Raw genomic sequence first — 12309 nt, forward strand, 5'->3', positions numbered from 1 at the left:
CCAGTTCAACCAAACACTCTACTCTGGATCTTAAGCCATCCTGCCTTTCACTTTTGAAAGGAGTATTGTGGTGGTCATGGTGACTTTCTAATAGAGCAGTATGTCTTAAAGTTGCTGTGCTTTAGAATCACATGGAGGGCTGTTAGTTGGAACACAAGATGTTGAGCCTCAAGCCCATACTTCCTGATCCAGTGGATCTGGGTGGGCAGCCAAGACCTTCATTACTAGTAAGCTCCCATGTGGTGTTCATGGGGTCCACACCTTGGAGACCACTGCTAGCAGATTTCAGAATTACTTCCAAAACAAAAAGAGACTCACAGACTTAGATGATGAACTTATGGTTGCCAGGAGGGAAGGACAGGGAGAAGGGATAGTTAAGGAGTTTGGGATGGACTTGTACATGCTGCTCTATTTAAAATGGATAACCAATAAGGACCTACTCCATAGCACAGGGAGTTCTGCTTAATGTTATGTGGCACCCTGGATTGGAGAGGAGTTTGGGCAGAATTGATACATATACATGTATGGCTGAGGCATCTCACTGTTCACCTGAAACTATCACAACATTGTTAATCGGCTGTACCCGATTATAAGATAAAAAAAATTTTTTTATGTTTTTTTTTCCATGAAGGCTGTTATGGGTAGCAGTGGAGCAGAAACTATTTTGCTCAGGGACTACAAAATTAGAGGCCAGGGAAAGATAGTAACAGCTAACACTTATTAGATACTTACTGTATGCCAGGCATTGTTCTAAGCCAATGGTTCTCAAAGTGTAGTTGCCAGGCCAGCAGAGCTTGTTAGACATGCAAATTTCTGGATCCCAGCCCAGGTTTACTGAATCAAAAGCTCTGCGTAGGGGCTCAGCCATCAGTGTTTTAACAAGCCCTCCATGTGATTCTGATGCAAAGCTCAAGTTTTACATATACATTCTTTTTTTTAATATCCTTTTCCATTGTGGTTTATCACAGGATATTGAATATAGTCCCCTGTGCTATACATTAGGACCTGTTGTTATCCATTCTAATAGTCTTCATCTACCAACCCTAGAACCAATGGTACTTTAAGTACGTTAACTCAGCCAAACCTTCCCAAAACCCTGGGACATAGGTGCCTTTGTTATCACCATTTTACACTTGAGGAATGAGGTCCAAAGAGTTAAATAATTAGTATTGGATGACATAGCTGGTAAAAGGTGGTGCCAGAATTTGCATGCAGAGAGTCTGACCTAGTATGAGTCATTAGGTCTTTCTACCTCTACGAGCTCAACTGGTAGAGTATAATAATAAAGAATCTTGGTAGCATGTTTGGCTACTTAAAAGTGCTTTTTGGCCCCTTACATCTTTCAGTCCCTGCAACATTACCTGAAGGTTGGCGTTATTATTATCATCTCCACTGTATAGATGAGGAAAGCACTCAACTAGGAATTTTCACGAAAAGGTGTGCTGCTTGCCCAGACCTGTAAGAATTCGCAAGGATTTCTTACAGTGAGGGGAGGGAGTGAGGGGCCTTGCAGGGCTTGCCCGAGGGGTTGCAATTTGTTTCATGGTCTTCGCTATCAAGCCTGGGATTTTTTTCATGTAAGTATGAAAATATAGTTCAGATATTTCGGATGTTGCTGGATTCAGAACTGTGACCTGACTCCAAGGGTCAGAAACTCAATTTATGTTTAGCCCCTTGCAGAGTTCAGTTTCTGCATTAATTTCATCTTTCTAAGTCTAGGAAAGTTCATATGGGAGCATTATACTCTCACCTCAACCACTGCTCTGTGGTTCTGTAGACTCTCAACTTTGGCTGTACCTGGGGTGGTTTTAAAAAATAAAAAAACTTGTGCCCCACCCCAACCACTGGAGTCTGAATTTCTGGAGGTATAGCCTGGGTCTCAGGATTTTCTAAAATCTCAGGATGCGATTTTCACATGTAGATAGGGTTGAGAACTACTGGTGTGAAATAAGGAATATTTTTTTACAATGAGAGAGAAGTTTTCATCCACTCATTCACCTGTTCATCTAGTAAATGGATATTCATGGTCTTCTGTGTACCAAGCCCTGTTCTTAACACCAGGAACACAATGATAAATGAGCCCTTATTGCTGCCTTAGAACAAGAGGTGGAGGCAGATGGCAGAAGCAGGTCATTACACCACAGATGAGAACCAGTGATGGGGCGGGCATAGGGTGCTTTGGAACCCCAGAGGACACCCCCACCCTACACCAACCTTTGCAAGACCTCATTGCAAGTAGAGAGCTAGGCAAGACAATGCACAGTCTTTGACTTACAGGGTGAGTCTCTCAGCTGTTAGAGGGGAAGCCAGGGTGGGGATGTGCCCCTTTGTCTCCCAGTGCAGTGCTCTCTCCCAACAGCCAAGAAAAAGAAAGGTCTTCCTACTCAAGGAGTCCCAGGACCCACAGAGAGGTTTGTGACTAGAATTCAGGAGGGTCTATAAACTTGAGTGAAAACAACTTTGCATTTTTCTTTTCATGAACCTCTCACGGAAATCTAGTGCTCGCTTCAGTTATGAATGTAGGCAATGAAGTACCTATGATGTCACCAAAAGAAATCATCTACTTTCCCATCGCTTTACAGATATCTTGAAATGTCACAGATACTCATCACTGCTTTGGGATGAGGGTAGATTTTAGAACTTCCACTTGATCTTGTCATCTAATGTGTTAGTGAAGAAGCACATTTATGACTCTATTTCAGATTTCTTTATTATTTTGATAACTGTATTTCAGCCTAACTGGTTTCCTTTACAAGCTCATATATTTTATTTTATTCCTTGTGAGCATTATTCTGAGAAGTGACCATGAGCTTCACCAGCCTGGCAGAGGGGTTCAGGGTCTGGGTTTAAGGGAAGGAAGCCCAGTTCTGGGTAGGTGTGATTTCCACCTAAGGCGCCTCTATTACCAGTCCACCCACCCAGCCAGATCCAAGTTATGGTGAAAGATGCCGCTAAATCCAGTGCTCCTGACACTCCCCACCCCCCACCTTTTTTAGAATCTTGTTGCGGAAGCTGATTTTTCATAAATGAGTTGACAGGTTTCTTGAAGAACTTTTTTCTTTTTCCAGGGGAAGTGGAGTGGGCGGGGGATCTCTCCTGGAGTTTGACAGCAGAAATGTGCGAGGAAATTAGAGCAGTTGAGCTGCTCAGTCTCTCTGGTTTCTTTTAGCTTAAACAACTTCTCCGGCAGGAGCTGAGGTTTATGTTTGCCTTCTACTCCTTCAGACTGAATTTTGGCAACAGCATGTGAGGAACAGAATTGAGGGGCTGTTTGTTTGTGCCAGCCGCATTCACTTCCTCCAGAATCTGCGTGGGGGACCATACAGCCATGGAGAATGGAGACTGGGCGGTACAGCCCCAGTGGCTGGGTTTGCACAGTGGAGGTGGCCAGCTGGCTCTGAGCAGGCCTGCCCTCTGCACCTCCTGCCAAGGGAGCGGAAACAGAGGATGGCTGGTGGGCTGGCCCACTTTCCTTCTCCCCTGGAGGTGGCCCTGGTAGCCTGTTTGGCAACTGCCCTTTGGCAACTGTTTGGCATCTTTCACCAACTGCCCCCTCCAGGGCACACAGCTGATGGCAATGGAGTCCCAACTGCTGGAAGCATCCTGGGTCTAAAGATCCCTGGGCGAACCCTTCTGATGGGTGATCAGCTTCTTCTGTGCATGGTGGGGATGAAAGCAGCCTACAATCCTGACCTGCCTTTTGCAGTCATGAGTATAGCTTTCAGTAATGAATGAACTGAATGGCATCTTTGTTATAATAAAAGGCCCAAGTCTACCAGGTTCCTGGTTCCATGCTCCTTTTTACTTTTTGTTCAGTTAACATGGTTAGTTTATGGTATGTGTTCAGTTTCTTCAAAAGAATTTATAAGCTCATGTTATTATAATAGGCCTGGATTCTATTGAGTGCCTTTACATCCCCAACAAGCTACAAAGGCAGCAAGGGAGGGAGTTGTAGCCTATTACCTTTGACATATGTTTATTAAATATACTCTCTGAAAAAAATGATAACTTGCTGGCACAGGAAATTTAATTCAATCACAGTTACTGCTACGGTAGTAGTAGAAGTAGCAGTAGTGATAATGCCCCAATATGAATGTACGTGTAGACATGAAATTTGGATTTAGCGGCCAAGATATAACAGGAACCAAGTTTACCTGCATGACTGAAACAACCAAAAGAAAACAAAAAGTAAAATATATGAAATAATGGTTTTTAAAACTGTGGACTTCAGGCAATGAAGGATAGTAATCTCTAAGAGATGGGAAATAAATGAAAGAATCCTACAAAGACCTCACAACTTGTTTCCTAGAGTTTCCAGGCCATGGTGCAAGGAGGTCCCCAGGTAGAACCCTGAGGACTTCCTGAGCTGAAGAGATGGAGCTGAGAGTCCAGAGTTCACCAGACAAGGGACTGGAGAGGAGAGAGCTGTATGGAGACTGATCTGCAGAGATCTACAGATCCCCTGAGTACTGAGTAGATTGTACTGATGGGTGTGGGGAAACTGGGAAAGGAGCCACCTGGGAGGAAGGGAGCAAAGAGTGCTAGCTCTCACACTGGGTGGGAAATTGTGCCTCTTGCCTCCACTCAAACTGGAAAACCTTGTAATCTGTAACTCATGGAGAACTGGATCTCCTACTTAGAAGAGTATTGCGTCAGTGGGGACTAATTAGCCCTCAACTGAACAGTGCTCTGGACCAGTCTGAAGAAGCATAAATTATGCCCCAAAAGGATCAAACTGTTTCCAAGTAACTTCCTCCCAGGACAAAGCTCGAGAAACTATAACAAAATATTCAGCACCAACCAGGGTAAAATATAATCAGAGGCTATCAGACATGTGAAAAAGTAGAGAAAAGATGGCCCATAATGAGGAAAATACTCTTATCAAAATCGACCCCAAGTTGACGCAGATAATTCTGATTTCGAATTATCAGAGGACACTAAAACACTTATTATAACAGTATTCCGTATGTTTAAAACATTACAGCCATGGAAGATGTAAAAAGACTCAAATTTGGGCTTCCCTGTTGGTTCAGTGTTAAGAACCTTTCTGCTGATGCAGGAGATGCGGGTTCGATCCCTGATCTGAGAAGATCTCATATGCCATAGAGCAACTAAGCCTGTGTGCTACAGCTGTTGAGCCTGTGCTTTAGAGCCTGGGAGCCACAACTGCTGAAGCCCACACACACTAGAGCCCCTGCTCCACAAAAGGGACGCCGTCACTACGAGAAGCCCAAGCACTGCAATTAAAGAGTAGCCCCCGCTTGCCACAACTAGAGAAAAGCTCACGCAGCAACAAAGAATCAGCACATCCAAAAATAAATAAATGAATAATTTTTTTACAAAGATTCAAATTCTAGAAATGAAACTAGCAGTGTCTGAGATGAAAAATGCAATATATGGGATGAATGACAGAACAAATATTTCACACACAAAAAAATTAGTGAATAGGAGGAAAAGAAATTACTCAGAATAAAAACGGTAGAAAAAACATTTTTTTTAAATGAAAAAAGCATTGATGAATGTTGATAACATTAAACAGTTGAATATTCATGTGATTGGAGTCCATGAAGAAGAGGGAAATAATGGCCAGAAGTTCTCCAAAGTGAATGACAACTATGAAATTGTACATCTGAGCAGCTCAGTAAAAACTAATCTCAAGAAGCATGAATAAAACAACACCAAGACATCATAGTAAAATTATTGAAAATCAGCAATAAAGAGAATGAAATTTAAAATAGCCAGAGAAATAAACCTTGTTCTAGACAGAGAACTAAAGATAAGAACGACAGAATTTTCACTGAAAACAGCACAATCAAAAGCACGGCATAGCAACTGTTTTAAAGTCCTGAAAGGTAAAACTCTGACAACCTAAAATTCCCTACCCAGTAAAAATATAAAAATAAAGGCAAAATAAAAACTTTTCTGACATTAGAAAAAAGCTGAAAGAATTCAGCACAACAGTCTTATACTACAAGAAATGCTGAAGGATATTCTCTGAGAGGGGAAGATATCAGATGGAAATAGGAGCCTTCATTCTCAAAGAATGATCACTAAAAATAGTAACTATGTAGAGAGAGAGAGAGATATATATATGCTATTTTTTATTGCTGTTTAAATCTTAAAAAAGATATCTGACTGTGTGAAAAAATAACATATTATTGTATTTAAAGTGTAGATAAAAATGTATCCCACAATAAAGGTTAGAGGACAGAAATGATAGTATATCGTTATAACATTCTCTGTACTATTTGTGATGTAGTATACTATCATTTGAAAATAGAATTTATAAGTTCAAAGCTTATACTATAAACCCTAAAGCAAGTACTAAAATAGCAAAAGCAAAGAGTTATAGCTAATAAGACAGCAAAGGAGGTAAAATGGAATCATGAAAAATATTCAGTTAATCCAGAAGGCAGAAAAACAGGAAAGAAAGAGCAAATACCAGAAAGGAAAAGTAGAAAGTAAGTACCAAGATGATGAACTTTTACCTAACCATATCAATAATCATGTTAAATAATCACATTAACTATTTCAATGGCAAAGCAAACTGTCAGATAGGAAAGCAAGATCCAAGTACATGCCGCCTGCAAGAAGCACACTGTAAAGATAAAGATACAAATAAATTAAAAGTGAAAAGATAGATAAGGTCTTCTGAGCTAAACTAGTAAAAGAAAACTGGAATTGCTATATATTAATACTAGTCAAATAGACTACAAAACAAAGACTATTACCGGGGATAAAGAAGGTCATTTCATAATAAAGGAATCATTCATCAAGAGGACATAGCAATCCTAAATGTTTAAGCATCTAATAAGAGAGTTTCAAAATACATGAAGCAAAAAGTCATAGAACTGCAAGGAGAAATAGACGGAGCCACAATTATGAAATTTCAATACTTCTCTCTCAATAACTGATACAACAAATAGAGAATCAGCAAGGATATAGTAGACTTGAACAGCACTGTCAACCAGCTAATCCAGAAGGCAGTGTGACCCAGTTGACATTTGTGGAACACTCCACTCAATAGCGAAATATATAATCTTTTCAAGTGCATACAGAACATTTACCAAGATAGACTATATTCATGACCAGAAAACAAGTCTTCATAAATTTAAACGGGTTCAAGGGATACAAATTATGTTCTCTGACCACAGTTAAAGTAAATGTTGAAACCAATAATAGAATATTCCTTTAGAATTTCTAAATGTTTGAAAGCTATATAATTCAGGAATAACAGATGGGTCAAAGAAGAAATCAAAAGGAAAATTAGAAAGTATTTTGAATTGAAGGATAATGCAAACTGAATGTATCTGAATTTATGAGATGTCACTGAAGTAGCATGTAAGAAGAAATTTGTAGCATTAAATGCCTTTATTGGAAAAGAAGAATGGTCTCAAATTGATGACATCAGCTTCTACTTTAAAAACTAGAAAGAGTAAGTTAATCTGCAATAAACAGAAGAAAGGAAATATTTTAAAAAGATCAAAGCAGAGATCAATGAAATAGATCTCTATTTTCTATTTTCTATTTCAATAGAAATAGAAAACCAATAGAAAAAAATCAATGAACCTAAAAGATGGTCCTTTGAGATGGTCAATTAAATTGATTGACATCTAACCAGGCTGATAAGGGGAAAAAAAAGACACAAATTAACAATATCAATAATGAGGAAGGTGACATAACTACAGATTCTATTACTATTAAGAGAAAATAATGTTCTAGACAACTTAATTCCTATAAATTCAGCAACTTTTAGATGAAATGACAAATTCCTTGAAAGACACGAACTACCAAAGCTTACTCAGGAAGAAATAATTCATTTAAATAACCCTATATAGGAGCCTGGCAGGTCACAGTCCATGGGCTTGCAAGAGTCAGACACGACTGAGCGACTAAATGACAATATCTAGTAAAGAAACTGGAATTATATTAAGAACCTTCCCACAAAGTAAACTCCAGGCCCAAATAGGTTCCATGGTGAATTCCTCCTCCCGAAATTAAGAAACAATACAAATTCTACATGATTCTTCCAAAATATTAAAGAGGATGGAGTATATTTCAAGTCATTGTGGAGCCAGCATTACCCTGATACTAAAACCAAACAAAGACAACACAAAAAAGAAAATTACAGACCAATATCTCTCATTAACATAGATGTAAAAATCCTCAATGTGCCGGGGTCCTGCCCCGGCTGATCCAGGGTATTCAAAGGAGAGACGGCCATTCGAAGGAGAGAATGAGGATAGCTCAGTAGGAAAATTCAGTGGAGAAAAGAGGCTGAGTAGCTTGGTTTACGCGGGAGACCAATAAAACTTCAAGACAAGAAGTTTGCACCACTTACATAGGCCACAGGCGCCCTCTCGAATAGCGGAAGGTGCCTCACCCTAGACACCTTCTCGAGTGGATCTTAGAAGCCCAGGCATAATTAGTAAGCATGGTGGGTTCCGCGGTCCAGATGGAGACTTCAGCCAGAATGTGAAAAGAATGACATGGGGAGACCAAGCGCTGGTGAGCAAGGCCCATAGCTTTATTTTCAACAGGGGTTTTTATACCCTAAGTTACACATAGAGGATAATAGGGGATGCAAAGTCAGCAGTCTTTGATTCTTATCAAAAACCAGGGTTTCTTTCCTGCAGATTTATCATATACAAATGGTTTAGGTGATTTACATCATCTTCTGGCCAGAAGGCCTACTAACATTTTATGACTCTTGACAAGGACTTATCAACAAAGACTTATTTTCTCTAAGAGTAATTATTTTAAGGTTTGGCGCCATCTTCTGAAGATAAAATTGCATTCCTATAGGGCGGATGTGTAATGGGTTTACAACAAAGAAAAGAATTTATTACCTTAAGGGTCTAAAGTTACTAACACCAAGGCCACTACTTATTTTTTCTATATACCAACTATATTAATTAATACACATTCAAGCATACAATTCAGGGGATGTGAAAACTTGGCAGCAAGCATTGGCTCATCAATGAAATCTTTTACTAGTTTATTCCGACAGTTTCTAATTCTCTGAGAGGCTCTAAGCTATTTGAATATCTTAAGCTTCCTGTGCCTCTCGAGGCTGGGAGACTAAACAATCCTATGCATAGCTGTAGGAGTCCGGGTAAATTTGTCAGGCGAGTTAGAGAGCCATCTGAGGGGTTTGGATTTAAACACTCCTAATTGCCCAGGAACTTTATTAATTGGAGCTGTAAGTTAACTCTTTGACAGAGAGAGCGAGATGGTGGTAGGGGACAGCCCCCAGTAAAGTCAGAGGTGAGAGCACAAAGCAATAAAGTAGGCAGACTCTGTTTTTTTGGGGGGTAGATGCTCGAGAATATCCGGGCGGACTCCTGAGGCTCGATCCCGCCTTTGCGTATGCCGAGCCTCCTTCCTCATGACCTTTGTCACGAGTGGAATGCCTCACCGGCTTCCGGCATCAATGAAATATTAACAAACCAAACTCAATAATAGTTCAGAAGGATCAGTGTGATTGAGTGGGATTTATTCCAGGGATGCAAAGATGGTTCAACATCCAGAAATCAATCAGTATGATTCTCATTAACAAAATGAAGGATAAAATCTGTATGATCATCTCAATAGATGCAAAAAAAAGCCTTTGACAAGATTCAGCACCCATTTATGATTTTAAAAAAATCTCAAAAGTGGGTATAAAAGGGATGTATCTCAACATAATAAAGGCCATATGTGACAAATGCACAATTAATATCCTACTCAATAATGAAAAGTTAAACGCTATCTCTAAAATCAGGAACAAGGCAAAGATACCCCTTCTTGCCATTCTTATTCAGCATTGTCTTGAAGCCCTAGATAGAGCAACTAGTCAAGAAAAAGAGAAAAAAGTCATTCAGAATGGAAAGGAAGAAGTAAAACTGTCACCATTTGCAGATGACATTACTTTATGTATAGAAAACCCTAAACACTCCACCAAAAAATTAGAAATAATAGAATTTAGTTGGAAATGGATTTGTTCTCATGGTTTGCTGACTGTTGCATTACCCACAACATCCAGATAAAAGGATAGGGAATCAAGAAGAGGGAGAGCACTGAGGGGATACGGCTCCCTGGGCCCAGGAGAGCTAGCAGCTTAGGTCCTATTGAGGGACCACCAGCTTCCTCCCATGATCGTGTGGCCTTGATGTTGCTGGGGCGTGAGAAACAGGAAAGCCTGATGTTTATAAATATTCCCAGAAACAGACAGGGATGTGAGCCCAAGCAGGAAAGGCCAGGGATATAAAAGAGTTGAGGTTTCCTGGCCCAGAAGGCATCACCAGTTGTGCATTACCCTGGAGACCAAGGGAAGCTTTTGGCAGAGCTTCTGTGTTCTTGGGCTCCTGCTGCATAGACGCCTCATGAAAGTATCTAGAGCTAATTAAATCAGGAATTTAAGGTAACCATGTATGTGTGTTAGGGGCTCCTTTCTCACTCCTCCATCCCCAATCTGTAGCCCACCTAAGATGCAGCCTGCTCCTATTCATTTATATTGATATGATCAAATGTCTGTCCCTGCCTTGAAGAGATCTCAAGGCTATTAGCCGATTAAAACTACCTCTGCAAGTCATTCATTCATTAGTTCAAATATTTATTGTGTGCCTACCATGTGTGCTTCTTGTGTAGGCTAGTCCTTGGGGAAAACAGCAATGAACAAAATAGGCTTATATTTCCCATCCTAGAGCTTACATTCTACTGGGCAGGGGAGGTCATAAACAAACAAACTAACGTACTAATTTTTTAGTGATACAGGAGAAGAAAGAAGCAAGATGGGAAGTAGAGAAAGTGATGGGAATAAGGCGTATTTTATTTCAGTGGTCAGGGAATGCTTTGCTGATAAGGTGACATATGAACATAGAAATGAAGAAGCGAGGGGCCTAGTAAAGCAGTTAACTGGGGAAGAGTCCTTCAGGCAGAGGAAACAAGTACAAAGACCCTGAGACCGTCATGCTTGCTGCGGTGCCCCAGTGAGCCAGGAGGAGAGTGATGAAAAGCAAGGCTGGAGGAGCGCCAGAGTCATGGTGACGCTTTGTTGTTATTGTTCAGTTGCTAAGTTGTTACAACTCTTTGTGACCCCATGGACTGCAGCACGCCAGGCTTCCCAGTCCTTCAGCATCTCCCGGAGTTTGCTCAAACTCATGTCCATTGAGTCGATAATGCCGTCCAATCATCTCATCCTCTGTCATCCCCTTCTCCTCCTGCCCTCAATCTTTCCCAGCATTAGGGTCCTTTCTAGTGAGTTGGCTCTTTGCATCAGGTGGCCAGAGTATTGGAGCTTCAACTGTTGGTGGGGCTTTGGCTTTTACTGAAGTGAGTAAGATGGGAAGCCTTGGAAGGTTTTGAGCCAAGAGCACCTGGATCTGATTTTCATTTTCAAAGGATCTCTTTGGTTGCTGTGTTAGAATAGACTGAGGCAGCCAAGGATAGTGACAGGGAGACTAGTCGGGGTATATTACAGTGACAGTGACTCAGACCGCAGTGGGAGTAGAGATTACCAGTGGCCAATTTCTAAATGTACTTGGAAGATGAAGATGACAGAATTTACTTACAGACAGTATGGATATAAGAAAAAGAAAGGAGTCAAGGATAGCACTGAGGCTTTTGGCCAGAGCGACTGGGGAGATGGGAGTTGCCATTTACAGACTGGAAAGAACAGGCTTGGGGGAAAATCAAGATTTGTATTTCAGTCAAGGTTAAGATGTTCTTAAAACATCCAAATGAGGATGTCAAGTAGGCAGTTGAATAAATTGATGCCATTTGCGTTGTGAAAAATGAAAATGGTGATGGGATCCTTTTCTGATTATACTATATATTACATTGTGATTTTAATTAACTCACTTTCCTTGACTAGCAGGAAATGCCTGAGGCATAACAGATAGTAAATCTAAAAATGACCCAAGGTCAGCTGTGGCCTGTGGTGTGGTGTGCAGGGTGAGAGTTTGGGTAGTGAGGGTGGTGCACACCTTCCGCCATCTAAATACAATGGTTGGAATGGCTGGAGTTTGTCTGTTCATACCCCTCTCTCACTCTATACAGCACCAAGAAGTATGTCAGGCCCTCTATACAACAGTGACAGGCTTGGAAGATATATTTAGTATGTATTAGCAGTTCTTCCCGTTCTTATCATGATTTGTGTGGTGGAGAAATCTCACTTGACACTTGCGTAATGGGGTGCTTGAATGTACGATTGGCAACCCAGAGATGCTCAGGACGAGAGCGACCCGGAATCCCTAGTTTGCCAGGTTGTTAGCAAGGCAGTCGTGTAGGGAGGAGCAGCGGGAGTAGAAAGAGACTGTTAGCCTGAAT

At 40.8% G+C, this 12309-nt stretch overlaps 1 protein-coding gene across 2 annotated transcripts in view; it reads left to right on the forward strand.

Moving 5' to 3' along the window:
* GALNT10 (polypeptide N-acetylgalactosaminyltransferase 10) overlaps positions 1 to 12309 on the forward strand; it is a 229680-nt gene that overhangs the window by 106917 nt on the left and 110454 nt on the right. The window lies entirely within an intron of this gene.

This window comes from Bos grunniens, chromosome 7 (assembly GCF_055505025.1).
Source record: "Bos grunniens cultivar Pamir isolate PY7600 chromosome 7, Bosgru_T2T1.0, whole genome shotgun sequence".
NCBI classification, from domain to species: domain Eukaryota; kingdom Metazoa; phylum Chordata; class Mammalia; order Artiodactyla; family Bovidae; genus Bos; species Bos grunniens.